Consider the following 10,973-nt stretch of genomic DNA (forward strand, 5'->3'; position numbering starts at 1 on the left):
GACGGCAACCCATGTGTTGGCCAAACTCCAGGAGCAGGAGAGGATTTGGCTGACCCCCAGAGGCCTCAGAGTCGGAGAGGTGGTGGCCGACAATGGGGCCAATCTGGTTGCCGCAATAGACAGGGGAAACCTGACCCACATCCCCTGTCTTGCCCACGTGCTGAACCTGGTGGTGCAGAAGTTCTTGCGCACCTACCAGGGGATGGGCGAACTGCTGGAAACGGCAAGGAACGTTGTGCGTCACTTCCGGCGCTCGGCTGCAGCCTGTGCGAGCCTGGAAGACGTGCAAAAGGAGCTGGATCTGCCACGCCATCGGCTGATCCTTGACGTTCCGACTCGCTGGAACTCCACCCTGGCGATGTTGGAGCGTCTGGTTGAACAGAAGCGCGCTGTCAAACAGTACCTTGCCCTGGCCCCTGGCCACTGTTTCCGCCGCTCAGAGAAGGGACAAGACCAGCAACATCCCGTCCATCGTCCCCGATGATGACTGGAGGCACATGCAGCAGGTGTGCTTAGTGCTGGCTCCCTTTCTGCAGGCCACTAACATGGTGAGCAGGGACCATGCTATGGTCTGCGAGTGGGTGCCCCTGGTTTGTCTGCTGAACAGGGCCCTCGATGCTTTGCTGGAACAGGGAGCGGCAGCCTTGGACCAGCAGGAGCGGCAAGCAGCTGCACAGTCCACCTCTGAGGGGGAGGAGGAGGAGGACTTGGTGGAGGTCCCTGACCTTGCTGCTGATGAGGGGGAGCAGCACAGTGCAGCTGAGTTGGTGCGGGGGTGGAGAGAGGATGAGGCTGACGAGGCAGAGGAGGAGGATGAGGACAGCAGCACTGCCGTTGATGTGCCAGCAGACGTGGCCCGCCTCTTCCCAATGGCAGCGCACATGCTAACGTGCCTGCGCAGAGACCCCAGGGTGATCCAGATGAAGCAGAGGGAGGACATCTGGATCAGCATGATGTTGGACCCACGCCTCAAGGGGAAGTTGAGCCAGTTCCTGCCGCCTGCAGGAGGAGACCCAGCGCAACAAATAAGGAGCTTGCAGCAGGCCCTTGTTGAGCGCTTGGAGGAAGCCTTCCCCCAGCCTTCCACCCCCACTGTCCAGCAGCCAGCACAGAGGCAGCAGCAGGTGCCTGCATCCAGCAGCAAGCGCCCCACAGACCTGCTGTCTCTCAGCCACGAGCTCTACAGGACTGTAGAGGCTCCGGCAGCAGTGACTAGAGAGGAGGTGCATGCAGCAGCATCCTCCACCGGTCACAGCCAGCGCCTGACCCGCATGGTGGCTGACTACATGGGGTCCTACAGCGGGCTTGACAGCGATGCCCCTGTTGATCCCATGGAGTATTGGGTCAAGCGCCTGGAGATCTGGAGCGAGCTGGCGCAGTACGCCCTGGAAGTGCTGTCCTGCCCCCCTTCCAGCGTGCTGTCCGAGCGCTGCTTCAGTGCAGCTGGTGGTGTGGTCACCGAGAAACGCTCACGTCTGTCTCACAAGTCTGTGGACAGACTGACGTTTCTCAAGATGAACCAGGCGTGGGTGGAAGGCGAGTTCCTGGCCCCTGTTGTCGGCGAGAGGGGGACATGAACTGGCTAAGAACCATCGTTAATGTGCCTTACCACCCTTTACCACCTCCTGGCTCCTGCTCACTAAGCCAGCCTGGTTCACTTTGACTATTACGTCGCCTGCAGCCACACATTTTACACCTACAGTGGGCTGCTGTGTACTGCCCTTCTGCTGTCTGTCTGTGTTTCCCACTGCCAGGGTACACAGATTTACCTTCTGCTGCCACTCTGCCACCAGCTATTACGTCAAACAATAGCTATATATCTGTGTAATTTGTTTTACAAACAAAACCAAAAAACCATTAAAAAAAAAAAAAAGGTTTAATTTTTCTGAGGTGCCCGGGTTGAAAACTGTGTTGTCCCAGTTGTGTATTGGACACGATGTGGGCTGCACGACCGCTGTCTGGGACCTCCTGTTGTGTTCATTTACGGCCTGGTATCACCGCTAGGTACCAGGGCTATTATGTCACGCTGCCTACCTGCTGCCACACTCACACTACTCCTCCATTCCTCCTGCTGATGCTGCTGTCTGTCTGTGTTTCCCACTGCCAGGGTACACAGATTTACCTTCTGCTGCCACTCTGCCACCAGCTATTACGTCAAACAATAGCTGCACACATAATTACTCCTCCATTCCTCCTGCTGCTGCTGCTGTCTGTCTGTGTTTCCCACTGCCAGGGTACACAGATTTACCTTCTGCTGCCACTCTGCCACCAGCTATTACGTCAAAAAATAGCTATATCTGTGTAATTTGTTGTAAAAACAAAACAAAAAAAAACAAAAAAAAAAAAGGTTTAATTTTTCTGAGGTGCCCAGGTTGAAAACTGTGTTGTCCCAGTTGTGTATTGGACACAATGTGGGCTGCACGACCGCTGTCTGGGACCTCCTGCCTGCTGTGTTTATTTACAGCCCTGGTATCACCGCTAGGTACCAGGGCTATTATGTCACGCTGCCTGCCTCATTGACTGCCTGCTGCCACACACTCATCCTCCTCCTCCTGCTGCTGAATTTACCTCCTGCTGTCTGTGTGTTTCCACTGCCAGGGAGCACATACAATGGCGCTTCCAACATGCGTGCGCCACCAGCTATTTGTTACGCTCAAAAATAGCTGCATTTCTTTAAAAAAAAATTTGAAAAGAGAAATAAGTGAAGAAGAAGACGATATAGAAGAAGATGAAGAAGATGAAGAAGAAGAAGATAAGGAAGAAGAAGAAGAAGAAGAAGAAGAAGGAGAAGAAGATGAAGATGAAGATGAAGAAGATGAAGAAGATGAAGAAGATGAAGATGAAGAAGATGAAGAAGATGAAGAAGAAGAAGATGATGAAGAAGAAGAAGATGAAGAAGAAGAAGATGAAGATGAAGAAGATGAAGAAGAAGATGAAGAAGATGGTGAAGAAGATGAAGAAGAAGATGAAGAAGATGAAGAAGATGAAGAAGAAGAAGATGAAGAAGAAGAAGAAGATGAAGAAGATGAAGAAGATGAAGAAGAAGATGAAGAAGATGAAGAAGATGAAGATGAAGAAGATGAAAAAGATGCAGAAGAAGAAGATGAAGAAGATGAAGAAGATGAAGAAGAAGATGAAGAAGATGAAGAAGATGAAGAAGATGAAGAAAAAGAAGATGAAGAAGAAGAAGATGATGATGAAGAAGATGAAGAAGAAGAAGAAGACAATATAAAAGAAGAAGAAGATATAGAAGAAGAAGATATAGAAGAAGAAGATATAGAAGAAGAAGAAGATATAGAAGATAAAGAAGAAGAAGAAGAAGTATATACAGTACTGAACAAATTTCTGGACACAACTTCTCTTTTCAACTTTTTTTTTTAAAGGAACATCCCCACATAATCACTTGCTGTTGTTACTTGGAAAAAAAGAGGTTTCTGGCATCATTCACCCTCAAAACAAGTGTTGGAAGCTATTTAAGGCCATTTCGAATAGTCAGCTCGAATAATGAGCTCGAATACCGACTCGAATAGTGAGCTCGAATTCCGAGGTCGAATCGAATAGTAAAAATTATTCGACTCGAATATTCGACTGACCTCGAATAATTTACTATTCGAATTCGACCTAACTCGAATTTTGAAAAGGGGTATTTGAGCACCACTACTCAACGCTGCCTGGCACTGATTGGCCAGGCAGCGCAGGGGTCTGGGGCGGGGGGGTGCGACTCGGCGTGGCAGATTGCGGCGGATCGGCGGCGAGCGGCAGCGATCGGAAGTTACAAGCAGCTAGCAAAATGCTAGCTGCTTGTAACAAAAAAAAATTATGCAAATCGGCCCAGCGGGGCCTGAGAAATCCTCCTGCGCAGGTTACCCCGAACTGAGTTCGGGATAACCGGCAAGGAGGTTAAACTTTTCAACTGGTTTTACACTATGGAGCGCTCTATCTAATAATTTAATAATTTTTTAACATTTTTTTTTAGATTGTTTCCCCTTGGTAATTCCTACTGTGCCACTGCCAAGCCCAGCACTTTCAGTGACTACCTGTGTGTGTGACAGCTGCACATTTGTAATACCCATCACTGCATATACCTAACTGTTGTTCACAGTGCACCCGCCTACCTACGTGAGCGCACGCAGTGTCACTGTACCTGTTCAGTACCTGTGTGTGTGTGTGTGTGTGACAGCTGCACATTTTTAATACCCATCACTGCATATACCTACCTGTTGTTCACAGTGCACCCGCCTACCTACGTGAGCGCACACAGTGTCACTGTACCTGTTCGGTACCTGTGTGTGTGTGTGTGTGTGTGTGTGTGTGTGTGTGTGTGTGTGTGTGTGTGTGTGTGTGTGTGTGTGACAGCTGTACATTTTTAATACCCATCACTGCATATACCTACCTGTTGTTCACTAGAGATGGCCCGAACGGTTTGCCAGCGAACCGTTCCCGGTGAACTTCCGCGGAGAACCGCAAACTTTTCCGAAAGTTCAAGTTGAGAGGCAAGTGGTGTCATCTCTGGCACACAGCATTTGGTCAAGGGTCCATCTGACCATGGATGGCTGGTCTGCCAAGCACCGTCAGGGCAGGTACATTATTTACACTGCCCATTGGGTCAACCTGGTTTCCGCTGGCAAGCAGGGAGTACGTGGCTGCGCAGTGGACCAACTTGTGACACCTCCACGGCTTGCAGGCAGGCCTCCTGCAACATCCTCTCCTCCTGCTACATCCTCTTCACTGTCATCATCCTCCTCCTCCTTGGCTGAGTGGCAGTTCAACTCTACTGGTGCTGCGATCTCCTCTCCAGCTACACAGCCCCAGTTCCACAGGGCCGATGCTGCATGCCAGGTACTGGAGCAGCTCTCCTGGCTGCTCTGAACAAACAGGTGGATCAGTGGCTGACTCCGCACCAACTGGAGATCGGCAACGTGGTGTGTGACAACGGAAGCAATCTCATTTCGGCTTTGAATTTGGGAAAGTTGACACATGTACCGTGGCACATGTGCTGAATCTCATAATTCAGAGATTTGTGTCTAAGTACCCAGGCTTACAGGACGTCCTGAAGCAGGCCAGGAAGTTGTGTGGGCATTTCAGGCGGTCTTACACGACCATGGCATGCTTTGCCGATATTCAGCGGAGAAACACCTTGCCGGTGAGACGCTTGATTTGCGATAACCTGACTCGCTGGAATTCAACCCTCCTGATGTTCGACCGCCTGCTACAACAGGAGAAAGCTGTCACCCAGTATCTCTACAACTACAGTAGAAGGACACACTCTGGGGAGATGGGGATGTTCTGGCCCGAAGAACTGGACACTCATGCGAAATGCCTGCAGGTTAATGCAGCCGTTTAAAGAGGGGACAAACCTGGTGAGTCACAGTGAAAGCGCCATCAGCGACTTGATCCCCTATGCTTTCTTCCTGGAGCATGCCACGCGTAGAGTGGTGGATCAAGCTGTGGATGAGCATGAACAGGAACAGGAGGAAGAGTTGTAGGATCAATTCTCATCAGAACAAGATGTTTCCTCAACACCTGCGGCAGCACAGAGTGGGGAGGAGGAGGAAGAGTCGAGGAGGAGGAAGAGTTATGTGGGTAAGAGGAGTCAAACTCAGATGATGAGAAAGGTGGGTTTTTTTGGAGGAGAAGGAGGCGGCAGAAGAACAACCGCAGCAGGCGTCGCAGGGGGCTTGTGCTGCTCACCGTTCCCGTGGTATTGTTCATGGCTGGGGGGAGGAGGAGAACTTACCTGACGTCACTGAGGAAGAGCAAGAGGAGATGGATAGTATGTCTGCATCCAAATTTGTGCAGATGACATCTTTCATGCTGTCCAGCCTGTTGAGGGACATCCGTATAAAAAAACTCTAAGGAGAATGAACTGTACTGGGTGGCCACGCTACTAGACCCTCGGTATAGGCACAAAGTGGCGGAGATGTTTCCAAATCACCAGAAGGCAGAAAGGATGCAGCACTTGTAGAACAAGCTGGCAACTATGCTTTACAGTGCGTTTAAGGGTGATGTCACAGCACAACGGAATAAGGGTACCACTGCCAGTAATCCTTCTCCCATGTCCACGCAGGCAAGGACAGGACGTTCTAGCGATCTCATGGTGATGTCGGACATGCGGACATTCTTTAGTCCAACGCCTCACCTTAGCCCTTTTGGATCCACCCTCCACCAACGCCTCGACCGGCAGGTAGCCGACTACCTGCCCTTAAGTCTGGATGTAGACACAGTGAGCAGCGATGAACTCTTGGACTACTGGGTGCGCAGGCTTGACCTGTGGCCAGAGCTGTCCCAATTTGTCATCCAACTTCTGTCTTGCCCTGCCTCAAGCGTCCTGTCAGAAAGGACCTTTAGCACAGCTGGAGGCATTGTCACTGAGAAGAGAAGTCACCTAAGTCAAAAAAGTGTTCAGTACCTCACCTTTATCAAAATGAATGAGGCATCGATCCCGGAAGGCTACTGCCCGCCCAAAGACTAAGTCAGTCCCCACACACAGCATCACTGCCTGCATGCCGTGTGACTGCCTGCCCCAAGACTAAGTTGCTCCCCACACAGCATCTCTGCCTGCTGGCCGCTTGACTGCCTTCTCCGCCACCATCAACAGGGTCCGGGACACCAGGCGGATTCCTGAATTTGTGGCCGCTATAATAATTTTTGGGTGCGTGTACATGCCTACCTAATTTTTCTGGCTGCACTGCAGCTGCAACAACAAAACAAAAGGCATGTACATGTGTCAATTCACCTTCCTGATCGTTACCTTGCCGCGGTGAAGGGGCTTGCGTATCACAATGAAGCAATGACCGCCGGCTATATGAGTGTCTCGGGGGGGGGGGCACACCCATGATAATAAGGTTGTTGCTTCATTGTGGACAGACCAAATTCGATCAGCTGGACAGTCACTGTTGTTCTGTCATTGAGCTACCTCAGCCCGGCAACCATATGGGCTTGAAAACCGCCATGGCCTGCACTCTCACCATGGTGCGCACCAATCCAGCACAACCGTCACTACACAAACAGCTGTTTGTGGTGCGTTACACAGTGAGTTTGGTCTGTCAGTGTGAAGCAGTACACTAATTACACTACCTGATTGATGCATACACATGCAAGATGTTTTAAAGCACTGTAGGCCTCCAATTTAGCATGCAATGTGATTTCTGCCCTTAAAATGCTGCTGTGCGTCAAATCCAGATTTTTCCTTGGGACTTTTGGCGTGTATCCCACTCATACACGCAAAAACTCAGATGTTAGACCCCTTGAAACATCTTTTCCATCACTTTTCTGGCCAGAATTAATGCTTCACAAACACTGGTCCGCACGACAGCCGGGGGCCCCAGGTCTCTCTCACTAGCTGGGGCCCCCAAACCACCATGTGATACCCAGAGGGAAGTGTGGGCAAGTCCTGGACCTCTCACCTCCAGGGAACTCACCCCCACCACCTCTAAACTGAATGCCAACTGCAACAAACACAAACAATTGCTAACTCCCAGCTAGAGCAATGTACTGCCTCTATCTGGCCAGCAGACGCCAGTCAGCCAATCAGGTGTACTGTCATACACCCTTTGCCTGCTGTACCAAATCTAGCAGGAATTGCATAAATTAGCATTCAGGTGGGAGGCTTCGGTTGGACGCAATCGTGGATTGCATCGTTTACAAAGACGCCCCGTGTAGGCACCTCTCCCACACGGCCCCCAGAATTAATGCTTCTAGTTTCCAAAGTTCGCCTCCTCATTGAAGTCAATTGCAGTTTGCGAAAGTTCGCGCGAACCGAACTTTTGTGGAAGTTCGCATTTGAGGTTTGAAAATCGGAGGTGCGAGCCATCTCTAGTGGTGAGTGCTGTGTAGTTTACAAGAAGGAGCAGTGTTTGTACCCCCCAACCCAAGTAAGAAGCTGCTACCCACTACTAATGGACTGAAAGAAGGTGGAAGCCTGGAACCATCCTTTGAAAAAACAGTGCTTGTGTGGGGTCAGTCAGTTTAGAATGCTCAGGGAAGGCATCTGCTAAAATGTCAGTATCTTAGCCACCAATAACTTCAACAGTTTTGAATCTATTTTTTTAGGGCCCGTTTCCACTATCGCGAATCCGCATGCGTTGCCCGTATGCGGATTCGCACAGCCAGTACAAGTGGATGGGACTGTTTCCACTTGAGCGTTTTCCTGAACGTTTTTCTGTGCAGATAAAATCTGCATGGTAGGGCCCTCAGAATTCACCTGCGTGTGGAATGCAGGCAAATCGCACGCAATGTATTTAATAGGGAAATCGTATGCGTTTTCCCCATGCGTTTTTTGCCGCGATTTCGCATGCGATTTCGCATAGGTACCCATGTTAATTCACACAGGCAGTGGCATGGTTAAAATCGCATTACCCTAACCTATGCGAAATCGCATGCGAAATCGCGGCAAAAAACGCATGCGGAATCGCACCCGCATGCGATTTCTGCCTGCGGTGATTCGCCGGCGATTCCGCAACGCAATAGTGGAAACGGGCCCTTAATGTGAGGATGTCTGGGAAAAAAGGGCCTTCTTTTTTATTTTGCCTGCATGATAGTCGGCTGATGTGACTACTTTATGTTTTAGTTTGTTATGACTGGGTAAATAAGAACCTTTTACATTTTAAAGCTATCAATATTATTTACCATTACAATCCAACTTAGCTAAATAACAAATCCATCTACATAGCATAGTTCTAAGAAATATTAGTTCACCAACTGACCCATAACAGTTTTATATGCTCTCTTAAATCACTGCTATGCCCTCTTCATTTTGGAGAATGCTAATACAACAGATTCTTGAACAGAGACGTAAGACCTCTTAAGTACATGTTGACTCTTGAGATAGTTTTACAATGAATGCAGAAAAATGCCAATGAGCGGGATGTAACAAATGCACGACCTTGGCTGGTGGTCCTTTACTTAGTGAACAACGTCTGTCAAGATGTTTAATTGGACCTGGGCATTCAGTAAGACACTTGAAAGCTCAAGCATGATATATCCAAAAAAAAGGTGACTTGGAAAAGTCTGTCAACATTAATTAAAAGATGTTCAAACAAGGTGTGTTTTTAATTGTTATGGGGCTGGTGCACTGGCAAACAAAAAGACAACAAGAAATCTTGTTAGACCTGAAATAGGTAGACATTCTGTATCCAGGTTTAAGAATTTGTTTAAAATAACTATTTTGTTGCTTTATTGACTGTTGCAACTTAGGAGCCATCTATTGATTCCATGTAAATAAAATCCATCACCAATCCTGACATGCCTATAAAAGCTTACTATATAAATAGTTACGGTAGTCCAGCAATAAAGACTCAAAATTGAAAGAACACTTAAAACTGACATACCGTGTTGTAATTAGTGACAAACACATGTCATACGTGCTATTTGTGTGAAAGCATAAAGTCTTTTTGCTATCGGACCTCTGGAGCCTCAGAGATGGTGAATGAAGATGTCTGGGCTGGTTGTAGATTTCAGGTATTTCTTATGTCTGAGGTCATCAAGATTGACAGTTAAAGTATTGCTCATCTGTTGAGTAGACAGAAAACACAGACCAACATCACAGGCTACATGATATCCCTAATTTTAGCGCATACATGTTAGTGACAATTATTGCAGAGGAACACAATACCACTTGTAAAAACAGTTCGTTAACTGGTTTAGATTTTACATAAGGAATATAACATCAAAAAGTAAGAATCCAATATAGCTTACTATGTTAATGTTTTCTCACCAAGCCTTATAATTTATTGTAGTGGTTCTTCTGCAAAAAGAAAAGAAAATTAAAAATCTGATAAACAGCTGAATGTTTGTAACATGATTTGGCTATAGAATGGTGTCTGTTTTGAGAGATCTCTGTATGAATATGCCACTTAAAGCAAAACTGTATTGGAAAAGGAGTGGATGTTACTGTAGATACTTACCTCATTAGTTGGAAGCATCTAGATCATTGGTCCTCAAACTAAGGCCCCACACACAAAAAGTATTACTTATAGATGCGGTCAGCTACATCTTTAAATATTGGTGGTCCACATATAGAATAGCAGTGCTGGCATTACCCATCCACTTGGAAGCCATAAAGCAGTAATTTGCTGTTTTCCAATCAAATTCCACATCAGGTGACACTGTTATCCAATTGGACCGCAAGTTGTCACCTAGGTATGCTTCACTGCCTGGCCCGCAAAGACTTCTACATCATTTTATGTATACTTTGGCCCCCCAGCAGTCTGAAGTATGTCGACCCAGCCCTCGATCCAAAACGTTTGGGGACCCCTGATCTAGATTAAAAGATAAGCAAGAATGCAGAAGAAAGAAGTCATACAAGAAAGAACTAACAGTTGAAAAAAAAGTTTTAATTTATTTTTTATTGTTTTATTTTCATTAATAAAGTTTATTCTTTATACTCTAACACTAAATAAGTAGGGGTCAAATAGGACCCAATTTTCCTATTTAGAGGGTAAAGGACAGGCATAAAGTGTCTCTCTATTAAAAGAGGCTCTGAGATACCTCAATAATTCTCTCCATAAATCCCTACACGTATGTAAGTTAAATGACCTGAAAATGCCATCAAAAATCATTTTGTAATAATTTTTGTAATTTTTCAAATTTTTCCCAAATGTACGTGCTTAAATAAACTATTTTTTGCATTTTTGCATTAAAAATAAAAAAAAATCACGGTAAAAATTAAGGATGTTTCTTGTGTTTGTGAATTTTCACCATATTGCGAAAATACAATGTATATTTGTGAAAAATTTATCAAAAATGAAAATGCCATTTTCGGTGCAAAAATGACTGGCAAAAATTTGCAAGCAACAGTGTACATTTTTATTATTGATTTATAAAGTGCCAACGAACATGGGGTACATAATAATACAGACAATAGTGTACACCAATATTCAAGATACATAATTAGTGACAAAATTCAAAAATTATACAAAATACAGGATACAAAATACAGAATTGATAATGACAGTGATAAAAGTAACTTAATA

Source organism: Hyperolius riggenbachi, chromosome 1 (assembly GCF_040937935.1).
Source record: "Hyperolius riggenbachi isolate aHypRig1 chromosome 1, aHypRig1.pri, whole genome shotgun sequence".
In the NCBI taxonomy this organism is placed as follows: domain Eukaryota; kingdom Metazoa; phylum Chordata; class Amphibia; order Anura; family Hyperoliidae; genus Hyperolius; species Hyperolius riggenbachi.